Raw genomic sequence first — 12,062 nt, forward strand, 5'->3', positions numbered from 1 at the left:
GAGTTTGTAGGGTCCCTTCTCTGTCCCCTCCCAGCCTCCTTCCCCAAGATTGGAAATGACATTTCGAAAACGAAATGACAAGGAAACATGCTGGGGCACTGCAAAAGGAAGCTTCTTGATGAGAAATTACGCTGCCTATGGGTTGTGTGCTTGCAGACTTAGAAATGATGGATAGAAAGACTGTATTGGACATAATTATAAAGAAATAGAGGAACCACTGTAGTGCTGTAACGTTTTCCATGCTCACCTTTTTTTTTTTTTAAAAAAAATTACTTACACTTGATTGTTGCAATTGATTGCAATTGTGAGAGCTAATTTTACTGTATAAATTTTATAATGGAAGCCTGCCAAGTGTCTGTGTGATGGAGGATTAGCAACTGCACAGAAGCTGGTACCAGAGTATGCTTGTCTTTCTTTCTCTACCAAATGTTGGCAACCCTTTCATGGGCAGATATATTTGTATATAGACAGTTTCCTCAAAGAAGAAAATTCAACCAACCCTCCTGTGAAAACAGAAGAGCTATTTAGAGAACTGTGATGAGTTTTAAGAACAAGCTGAATTCATTGCTGATGATAAAGTGGTTGTTGCCTTAGCTTTAGGACAAATAACAAAACCAATTGAGTTCACTTTTAAACTTTGCATGATGGAACAGAGGGTAAACAGTGTTTTTCCAGCCTTAAGAAAATAATCCAATATGTTTAGATTATAAAGTTAAAGATCAGCATTTGGGTATATAGATCTGGGCCCTTAGAAAATGTCACTGCAGTTTTCCTAGCAATGTGGTCCAATTTCATGAAGTTCAATGTTGGGACTTGTAGGGAAAGGAGATTTAGTCGCCACAAGATAAAAATCAAATATTTATTTCTGAGTGCAATGTTATTTCAGGAATAAATTCGCTTTCCATATCCACATTTTCACTTTCAGCTTTTCATATCCACATGGGTTCAAGATATTGTAAATTTGGGGCTGTTTTGTAGGGCTTTCCTCCTCTTCCCAGTTGCATTTGTCCAAAGAGGAAACGTTTGAAGTGGTAAAGAGGATGTGAAGAGTGTGGGTGGGTTTGTGGTGTTTAAGGCTTTTTGGGACAATTTTCATATGGATTGAAAATTGATACTATAAAAAAGCTCATCTAATAGATTAGTTTGGTACTCAAATTATTAGGTGAGCGGCAGTAAAACTAATTGGAACTCATGTCATATTTCTCCCACAGGTTTTTGGTGTCTCTTCTCATTGTTTTATTACTGTCATCCCACTTGTGATTTGTCTTACATGCTTGTTTAAAAACAAGTTACATTTTCAGGCTCCCAGTATACAAACATTTTTCTTGGTCATCCTTCCAGAGTTATTCACAGATGTAAGCTTTGGCAAAGTCAGGGCCAAGAATGATGATAGGTGGAGGATCCACCTTCTCGAACCATCAGCTTGCTCTTCTATGTTGGTTTTTGGCATTTTTAGTTCAGCTCAGTGCCATATGGGTTTTACTTAAGGAGATAGCTTGTCCTTGCAAAAGCATCTTTAAAAAGGATAGAACAATTTAAATATGTTCAAGATAATTAATTAAAATGCCTTTCAATTGAAAGGGAATGAGGGCTTCTTTTTTTTTTTTTTCTCCCAAAATAAAGCTCCAGCCTTGTGAAACGTTTTGCATCAATTACAAAAGGAACTTCAGTACATTTTTCTAAAACGAGGAATGAGCCAACCGCATCTGCTAGGTGTGGGAGTGACATTTCAAAATCCCACTGACAGTCGCATTATCAAACTAAACATCTCTCTTACTGGTGCTAACTGCCTAACTCCCCACTCCCTAGGGGCAAAATTATCCCCTTGGAAAATGCCGGTGGAAGGCACAGGTGCCTGAAACAGGACAGAGCCTACCATTCCCTACCATGGTAAAATTTATTTTCTACAGGAAAGCGAACTTCAGAGCTGCCTGTCCTTATCTACACTTCAGCCGATGCCAAGAGGGGTTCCTGAATTTAGTTTACGGGATCTATTTGGTGATGATGCCTTTGTCTTCCCAGCACCAAAGATGCAGCCGTGACACTTGGCGTTGCTGTGATGCTGGTGGATCCAGTAGCCACAGTCTGCTCCTGCGGGTCTGTGCTGGGATGGGGCCCAGGGGCTCAGCCTCCAGCCCACGCGCCCGTCTCCGGTTTGTGCACCCCTGGCCATGGCAGCTCCGGTCTCTTCAGGAGACCAAATGGCTGCCAGAAATACCTCATGTAAATAGCATGTTTATGTAAGTCAGTCCTCCTTGCCCTATCAAAGAGGACTGAGGAAAGGGAAAAGTATGAAATATTTTCTGAGTGTTGAGGACTTTTGCTGTTGTTTTATATTTACAAGTTTTTTTTCTGGTGATACAATAATTATACATTGTACTATAGTTGTTTCTCAGTCCAAAGCACAGTCATAGTTATCTACTTATTTACATCACAGTTCTCATTGGTAGATTACTAGGTGTGTTGCAAAAGAAGACCATTGATGTCATATCTGCTTTAATGGGAATGAAAGGTGATTTTTTGAGAAGCGAAATGTCTTAGCAAAGGTCACACTGTGGCACTACAGCTCTGCTGTATGCTGTCAAGTGAGCAGTGCTGTTTCCAGTTCTAGTCTTCATTATTTTGTTTGCAAAAGATGACAGAATTGTAGAATTGTTTAGGTTAGAAGAGCTCTCTGGTCCCACCTCCCTTTCAAAAAGCATTAACAAGCATTTTTTTGTGTATGTGTGTGTAAACAGTAGTCTGATGCAGGAATATCATGCATATTGCTGTCGTTTGCTGTTGCGAGTGTTCTGAAAGGATATTTTTGCCGCATGGGTCTGAAAGTGACGTGCTTGGTCTTGTGCAAACTCAGATCTTGCATCTCTATGACAGAGAAAGCAATAACATGAACTGAAAGAAGGTGTCTTTGGAGAAACGGATGCAAAGAGTGAGTTTGAAGGAGGAGAAGGGCTGGGTGGGCACAGAGAAAATAATATTGGCAATGTAGCCAAGAGCGCAGTAGAATGCCAGGGCCATGGACAGAACCAGGAGACCAAAGGAGCAGTAATGAAAAAGAAGCAGTACTATCAGAGAGGCTGATTTGAAGGCAAAGCTAGAAATGGAAACAGCATTTGCTGCAGAAGTTGCCCTCTTTGATCTATGTGATATGCAGATTCATAGGACCACGGGGACAGATCACTGGTGGTTGTCATCTGCACTTGGTGACTATCGTGTGCACCTGCAGCTCTCTGTCCAGGAATCCTTGGGAATCTCCTTTGAGAGAGGATCTGCTGGAGTTACCTGTGAAAGCAAATTCATGTTGCTGAGAGCACAGACAAGCTTGTTCAGCCCGGAGGCATTTCTGCAAGGGCTGCTGTTGCACCGGAGAATCGCTTGCAGAACAGAAACCAAAGCCAAAGACCCTGATCCAGTCTGGTCTTCTGCATGTCAGCAATCACGATGCACCACATACCTTCTCCTCCTGGCCTGCAGTGCTTCAGTTCAAGTCGCAGCATGTTTCTTCAGTTGTTCGGCTCCTTTTGTCATGGCCCTGTTTGATGAGCGTCTGCTGTGCCCCTAGGTGAGACCCTCCAGCACCACATTACTTCTGTGCTGGAAATGTGTCCTGGGTCTGGCGTGCCTATGGTAACACCGGAGCTGCCGTTTCGATGTGGTAACAAGGCAGGAATCTGATGAAAGGGTTTGTGGCTGCTGCCGTCACTGTCTCATTGCCCAACGCCTGTGCTGGGGTGCTGCCCAGAGGCCCTCTCGGAGTCGGGGCCGTGCAGGCACGTGGCTGCTGGAGGAATGAGGCCGGGAAGGGCCATGGCTGGTGTGAGCTGTGACACAGAGGCTGCCAGGGACAAGCTGGGCCGTGGGTGAAGGAGAAGGTGAAGAACAGGCACCTTGGGGAGATGCAGGGGGAGGGCAGAAGGAAAGCAGACACAGCCGTGGCGTGTGGCCGGCAGCCAGGCGAGGGGAGGAGGGCTGCGTCTGCAGTCGCCGGTGTCTGGATTCAGGTATAAGCTGTGTTTTAAATAAAAGTGCTTGGCACACATGCAATGGCTATTTTTTTCTTCCCTTCTGGGGCTTTTTTATGTTCCTAAGCTTTACAGTGTTTGAATACCACAGTGTAGTTAATAGCCCTGGGTGACCAGAGGGAGTAGGGGTGGGAGAGGGCATGGGGATCAGTGCTGCTTGGAGGAGAAGACAAAGACTGGGTTTGTGGGCTGGTGGGAATGAGCCAGAAAAGAGAGAGAGAGGAAGAGGATGAGGAACGGGTGCCGGAAGCAGTGGGTCAGGGGTGAGGGGCTGTGAAAGGTGCACCTCAGGGTTCGGCTCATGGAGCAGAGCAGACAGCGCGGTTAAAAGAGTTCGTGATGCTGCAAGGGTGGAGAGAAGATGCAGCTCAGCAGAATAGGCTGGGATTATTCCTAGGCACCTTGTAGCTTTTCTTTTTCCTTTTTTTTTTTTTTTTAAATTAAACTAAAGTTTCAGTAGGGCAATGTTGTTAGTGGAACTCGGGCTTGGTTAATGGAAATGGCTTGTTGTGGGATGAGATGCTGCGCTCATAGGACAAGATTTGGATGTTCCTCACAGGTGCTGAAGCCAAACCAGCAATCCAATCTGCCTTAGAAGATCCTTGGGAAGAACACGGGACTGTTTGGAGAAGCATTGGTGGTGTTGAGGGAGCACGGCTCAGGCTGACTACAGCTTGTTCCATGTGTCTCTGAGCTTACATTTTAGGAAAAAAATAATTTGAGCATATGATTGATTTTTATTTATTTATTTTTAGTGCTCCAAGACTGAGTTGCTCATGAAGAGCACAGTGTTATTCCACCTCTTCCTTTGCTGGGCCCTGTGTTCCTGTTGCCTTGCTTGTGTCAGTGCCAGCACTCCCAGACAGGCCACGTGGCTGAAAAATTACCTGGTTTCATCAGGTGTGTTTTTGGGTAGCTTGATTTGACTGACATGCTCAGATGGCAGCCATGCTTGGATGGCATAAAGTAGTCAGTGGGAATCACAGAATGGTTGGGGTTGGAAGGGACCTCTGTAGATCATCTAGTCCAACCCACCTGCTAAAGCAGGTTCACCCAGAGCAGATCACACAGGAATGTGTCCAGGTGGGTTTTGAATGTCTCCAGAGAAGGAGACTCCACAACCTCACTGGGCAGCCTGTTCCAGTGCTCCGGCACCCTCAAAGTAAAGAAGTTTCTCCTCATGTTTAGATGGAACCTCCTGTGTTTCAGTCTGTGCCCGTTGCCCCTCATCCTATCATTGGGCACCACTGAAAGGAGTCTGGTCTCATCCTCTTGACATCCACCCTTGAGATGTTTATAAACACTGATGAGATCCCCTCTCAGCCTTCTCTTCTCCAGGCTGAACAGACCCAGCTCTCTCAGTCTCTCCTCATAAGAAAGATGCTCCAGGCCTCAAATCATCTCCGTAGCTGCTGCTGGGCTCCCTCCAGTAATTCCCTGTCCTTCTTAAACTGGGGAGTCCAGGACTGGACACAGTTCTCCAGATGCGGCCTCCCAAGGGCAGAGTAGAGGGGGAGGAGAACCTCCTTCAACCTGCTGCTCACACTCTTCTTAATGCGCCCCAGGATACCATTGGCCTTCTTGGCCACAAGGCCACATTGTTGACTCATGGTCAACCTGTTGTCAACCAGAACTTCGAAGTCCTTTTCTGCAGTGCTACTTTCCAGTATGTCCACCCGTAATGTGCAGCCCTGGGTCATGCTGTCCCTTTTATGGTCTTGGTTTGAACTAATACTGAAAGTATACCCTGAGTGACATCTCCTTCCATTCAGTTTTAGTATTACTGTGAATATTTAGTTGGTGAGGTGATGAGCACAGACAAAACGACTTTGCAGATCCCATTTGTCTTAATACTTCCTTTCCTCTCAGTTTATGTTCCAGTTAGTGCTCCTCTAGCAGAGCTGCTGCAAGATGAGTCAAAAGCATCTGTAAGTGCCACTATTGCACTAGTACATGTAAGTAAAAGGCATGTTTCTCGAGAGCACTGCCTGCTTCATGGGCTGTCTCTGGCTGCAACGTCAGACCTGCTGAGAGCTGTGTATTTAGAAAGCCGGGCTGATGTTCTCACGGAGATAGAGCTGTCTTGCTGGCAAATGCTATGCAGCTGGGGTTTAGACTTGCCAACAGTGACTAAACTATGAGTTGTCAAGAATGTGTTGGAGGCGTGATATGAGGAAAAAAATGGGATGAGGTAAAAGACAGGTCTTGGGCAAGACCACAGAAGCAGGTACTGTGGTGAAAGAAAAAGGCTATCCCTGGCAGGTGAATGGCAAAACAGCATTAAAACGGAGATCCGATATTTGAGGTAGGAGATGATGATTCAGGAAATGTATATGTATGTATCGTGGAGGATAGGCCTGTAGGAATAGTGCACTTGGAATAAATGAAACAGAAGTGTTTTAGCTCTTAATTGCTTTTATGCAAGAAGTGGGCGTGTTGCTGAGACCTGGCGGTAGCTCGATGGTGGCTCAGTTTGCTGACAGAAGCAGTGAGTTGGCATGTGTTGGGCACGGGAAGGGCCGTGGGCAGCGGGCAGTGCCCGCGGGGTAAGGACGTATGTGCGGGCGTTGGGGATTGGAGCCTGAAGAGAGCAGAACGAGGGGTTTCCCCCTGCCAGCTAGTGTGGTTTTACCTCAACACCCCAGCCCCAAATTTTAGGGCAAGTCACTGAATTGTAGGAGGTGGGTTTTTCTATTCACGCACATGTCCATGTTTCTTGTCCTTTCCCCTCATTTTGTTCTCCCCTTCAACTACTCTGCTCTAGACAGGCTCTTTGCCCTTGTGAGACTTGTACTGCCTTCACTTTTGAAGCCACCCAGATCCTTACGAGCGTGACACAGGTTCCATCTGCCCTGTGCTTCTCGGGAGGGGAATCAACAGACCCTTTGATTGTGCAAGTTGTCTTTTTGATAGCATTGCTTAGAGATGGGATGCTTGGGAGACAGCTTAACTGGCTCTTTCCACTGCACTTCAGAGGGGCAGCTGTTCAAAACTGAGCTGGGAAGCTTGATAGGGTAGTGCAAGCTACGTGACGGCTGCTTTTTTTTTTTTTCTAGATTTGCAGCAAGATAGGAGAAGCATTTGGATGTGACCTGTCTATAGCCTGAGATAATTTCTGCACTGGCAAACACGGAAAGAGATAAAGCAATGGAGAGCTAAGAGCTAAATCTCTTCTGTACAAATGCTAGGAGCATATGTAATAGGATTGTTGAATTGGAGTTACATGTTTTCAAGGATAAGTACTGTATGATGATACCGTACTGTGGCAGTCATTCTTAAATCAAGAGAAAAGGACTGGGGATTTACAGTAGTTGTTGGGGATGCTTGGGGGGTTTCGCTATGAGCTTGGGAATAGCAAAAGAGAAGACAGGACCTTTGCTGATAAGACAAAATGTATCCCTCAGGAGGCTGGAGCTCTGACTGAAGAGAGTCCTGGGGGGAGAAAACAGGAATGCTCTGACCTCAGTGTAGTCAGATATCACAGATTTTTCTTACACAAAATGCAAAGGTAAGGAAACTGTTTGTAGATCTTCTAGCCCCACTTAGTTAAATTCACATGGAAAAACTTAAAATCTTTTAAAAACATTTTCATTTGTTTTTCTGTGGACCTTTCAAAAGACACATTAAAAACTGTGTGCATCCCAACCTCTATGTTAAATACATTGTATTGAAGCTACAGTTTTAAGCAAGCTAAACTTAGAAGATGTCAGAACTGAGGTTGTCTGCCTAATCTTACTGTACTGATCCAGTGTTTAATTACAGGACATCTCCTGCCTTGCCTGCAGCACGTTTGCTTGATGGTGATGGGCCCACAGTGAGGGCTGCCTGCAACCCTGGTTTTGTTGCTAGAGGGACTCAAGAATGGAGAAGAGGAGCAGGCTTTTTGTTGCTATTGCTCTCTAGTTTGGGAATCCGTGGCTCTGCTTCTCCTGCCGACTTTCTGGCCTAGGGAGATAGAAGTCTGGTCTGGTTCTGGCTTGTGGTCTGTGTGTTTGTCACTCATGCTCTTCATCCCCATGCCAGGTGAGAGAGGGAGATGCCTCATATCAGAGGGAGCTGATTTTGGGGCAGCCCTCTGTAGCAGGGCAGGGGCTGGCTTTTGTGGACCGGGAGAATGGTTTTGGCATAGGTGCTCCATGAGACCATGAGAACTACTGGTGTTTGTTGTGAGCATGCCCGAGGGGACGGTCTGCACCGAGCACATGGCGACTGAAGCTCTCCAAAGCTGCTGCCGACCCAAGCGCTGGCCTGAGGCCAATGCAGCCTCTGCCCAGGGCCTCCCGCACCCCTCCGGAGGCGGTGGGAAGTGGGGAAAGTGCCTGGCCTGGCCCTGGGTATAAACGCAGATTTTAATCGTAGGGGAGTGACAGTTCTGCCCATCATTAGGATTCGCGCCAGCATGTTTTAAGGCTTCCAAGCTGATACCCTTCGTGCACTTGTAGTAGATAAAACTTCCCAGAAAGGCTGATAATCTACTGCCATTCCTGCCTGAGCTCCTTATAGATACAGTGCCTCTCCTGCCCAGTCTTCCTCGCTCCATGAGGTGTGTGTGTGGGGGCACCCTATTTTTAGCTGAGTTTAGGCCTCTTTACAGGGAAAGCATTTCTTTCTTGAAAAACTGGCTGTACTGAGAGAAAGCAACGACCAACAGAAAGTAAACAACATGTTTTGGTAAATGACCGAATGGCTTTGTCCTCGCGCAGCAACTGGTGGGACCTTCTCTTAGTCTATGTGAAGGTGGATCAGGACCTGGGTTGCTATCTACAACTACTTGAAAGGAGGTTGTAGCATGGAGGGTGTTGGTCTCTTCTCCCAAGTAGCAAGTGATAGGACAAGACAAAATGTCCTCAAGTTGTGCCAGGGGAGGTTCAGATTGGATATTAGGAAAAAATTCTTCATGGAAAGGGTTGTGAAGCACTGGAACAGGCTGCCCAGGGAAGTGGTGGAGTCACCATCCCTGGAGGTGTTTAAAAGGCATTTAGAGGAGGTTCTCAGGGACATGGTTTAGTGCTAGAGTGAGGTTATGGTTGGAATCTATGATCCTGAGGTGTCTCTTCCAACTGAAATGATTCTATGATTCTATGAATATTTGAAGATGCTGCCTAATGCCTGATGAGGCCCCTGTTCCAGCCTTGCCATCTTTTGCCCTGGGTGGCTGCGGTGCGAAGACTGCCGGCTTTATTTCTAGTTCATCTAAGGGGATTGCTACTGTTTCTTGTTTTTTGTTGTTGCAGTTGCTAATCCTGCTGGCAGGCTGATCGCTTGGGTGTGTTCTTAGCTTTTGGTTTTGTTTACTTTTTGATGAAAATCCCCTCTTTCTGTTTTTTGTTTTGATTTTTCCCCTCCCCATCCCTGCTATTGCTTGTGTGAATAAATTGCGAGATGCCATGCCTTAACCTGCAGCTTTACTGGAACCTTACTTTACCTGCTGAATAGTGAAGGGAGATGCTTTTATATCTGTGAGTGGGTTACTGGGAGATGGGAGGTGTAGCTGTGTATCTGAGATGTGGATCTGGGCCCCAAATCTGCCACTGGGGTGAACTGTTGTCCCTCCAGGGTGACTGGTGGAGCTCATGCGGAGTTTGGTTGATGCTTGCAGAGCAACCCTGGCTCAGAAGTTCTTGTCTGAGAACTGCTGCATGGGGCAGTGCTGCAGGATTTGGGTCTTTTGCTCTTGGCAGCTCCCTCCCCTCTTTTTCAGCTGCATCGCTCCTTGACCATAACTGATATATTGTCAACTAGCAAAAGACCATTCACATTGAATTATGGATGCATAAAACAGCAGCGGGCTTTTAATTGGGTGGCTATTCAGAAAGCAGGTGCTTCCTCTCGGGGTTTAAGTTACCGAATTCATCAGGGCATTTCAACTTCGTGCATTTTAAATTCCCTGATCCTAAAGAACAAAGTCATTTTCTCAGCTTTGGAGGCTGACATCTGCTTACAAGGATTAAGCATGTTCCTGTAGCAGTGGGCACGGATTTTCTTTGTGAAAGGGGATATATTGAAGAGAGTATTAAACCCCAGTACAAGTTCCTGTACTGGGGTGGAAATTGCTCTGCAGGTTGGAGGGAGGCATGTTGGAGCTTGCTTATTCATTTGGCAGATGTCTGATGACGTTACATCATCTTCAGTGCTTAGAGCCTGTGAGGATTTTGAAAGGGCTCAGTGCGTTGTGCTGGGTCGAGTGGCCACAGGAAGCTTTCTTCTCCACCTTTTCTTGTTGGGGGGGGGGGGGGGGGAACAAACAAACAAACAAGCACAACAAAAAAACCCCAAACACAACAAAACCCAAACCCTTTTAAATAATGAGCCATCAGCAAGCTCTCTCTCCCACAAACCTCTGTTTTGAGGTGATGTGAAAAGGGCTGGCCAGGAAGAAGGGCAGTAGAAAATGTCACTTGGATGGTGGAGTTGTCAATCAACTAATATTTCCAATCTCTGAATGGTGTGCGGTGATGATATTTGCTGGGGATAAGTTACCATTTACTATTTTAGTTGGATAGGCATTCTAGAGGTTTATTTTTTAAATGCATTCCATTTTACTACTTTAAACCTTTGTCAGTGATGTCCATTTATTATTTGATGAGATCCAGACTAAACCAAATTTAGCCCCCAAGTGTAATTTTGCTGACAGCATGCAATCAGGAGCCAAGCTTTTTAGAAAGCTTAAGATCAATAGAAATAGTACAATTAACAAAACACAAGTCCAGTGGAAAGAGCTGCTTTTAAACAAGTGAATGTTCCCTGCAGGAATGGCAGCCCCGGAGACTGCAACCCCAAGCACCTGGAGCTGACTGACTGCAAACTAAAGGGAAAGCAACTTAATTGGGTTTTGTGGCTCTGGCAGAATATAAACAGCAACAAATAGTGAGAAACAATTTGGATTTGAATTATTTCCCTCCTTGCATTAATAGGTTGAGGCGATGTTAGTAATAAAAGTCTGGCCAGCTCTTGGGCTGCTGTAGTTTGGCAGAGGTCTGTTGCAGGTAATGAGAGTCATGCAGATTAACACCAGCTGTGTGCATCTGGCTTGATGTTTGAAGTTGACCTGTTGATCTTTCTCTTCCATTCCAGAAGCTACGCGAGACAACGAATGTTTCTCTGCCTCCCTGCTTACTTTGGTAACACCCTCATGTGAGTAACAACCAGAGTGGTTTTGGTAAAGCCTTTTACTGCTGTGTCTGTTCGCAGCTCCTGCCCACCCCACTTCTGCTCTGTTAACTTGTCCCTTTGTTTCTCTGCCCTAGGACAATACTCCACAGCCTGCAGAGGAGAATGAGTGGTCTCTTAGAAAAAAAATAATGTTAAGGCTTCTTTGAAATATACAATGTAGTACATAGTGAAATGTTTATACAAAAAAAAATCATGTCAGCAGCTGCATGTTTTATCAAAGAAAGTATATTCAGAAGTGTTTATAGAAACATGACAGCACTAAAACTGGAGAGTTGATCACTAATCTTTGCAAAGATACAAAACTGATTAAATAAAAAAAATGCCCCTGAGGCAGCTTGTAACTTGCAATATATGTATGACCCAGGCTTTTAAAGGCTCCTCTCCTGCCCTCATTCTTCTCCACACTTCCTCCATGTGGTCACTCCAAATTGCTGCCAGCTGGCTTATTTGTCATGTGTGTTTGTTTGTGCTGATTCTAATTTTTGACCTTTCAAAGAGACAGACAAAATCTGTGGCTTATGCAAAGCTTTGAATTTGCAGCCAGCCTAATAGTGGGAAGGAAAAATACAGGGAGTTGAAACTGCAGAAGGGAACATTTTCTTTTCTTTAGTGCCTCGCTATTGACCATAGACCCTAGTGTGCCTATAAATGAGTCGAAGCCTTGCCTGTTGTGTCTGAGGTTTTCTTACCTCCTTCTACTCTTATTTCAGATGTCAGGATAGGTTCTTTCTGGTGTGTTTTCAGCTTAACAAATATTATTCTTTTTGTTTCTTCCAGGCTAAGTTTTTTTTAGAACTGAGTGGTTTTGCAGTATGGTACCTTCACACATACAAAAACAGAACAAAAAATTGATTAAAAAAAAAAGTC

General features: G+C 45.2%; 1 protein-coding gene across 1 annotated transcript in view; it reads left to right on the plus strand.

Annotated features, from left to right (window-relative positions):
• Positions 1-12,062, plus strand: part of TIAM1 (TIAM Rac1 associated GEF 1) — a 198,814-nt gene that overhangs the window by 50,432 nt on the left and 136,320 nt on the right. The window contains exon 3 of the mRNA XM_082076393.1: positions 11,097-11,156. The gene's annotated coding sequence lies outside the window, so the exon portion shown is untranslated. The remainder of the gene's footprint in view (positions 1-11,096; positions 11,157-12,062) is intronic.

Source organism: Streptopelia decaocto (genome assembly GCF_964273445.1).
Source record: "Streptopelia decaocto genome assembly, chromosome: 1".
In the NCBI taxonomy this organism is placed as follows: Eukaryota; Metazoa; Chordata; class Aves; order Columbiformes; family Columbidae; genus Streptopelia; species Streptopelia decaocto.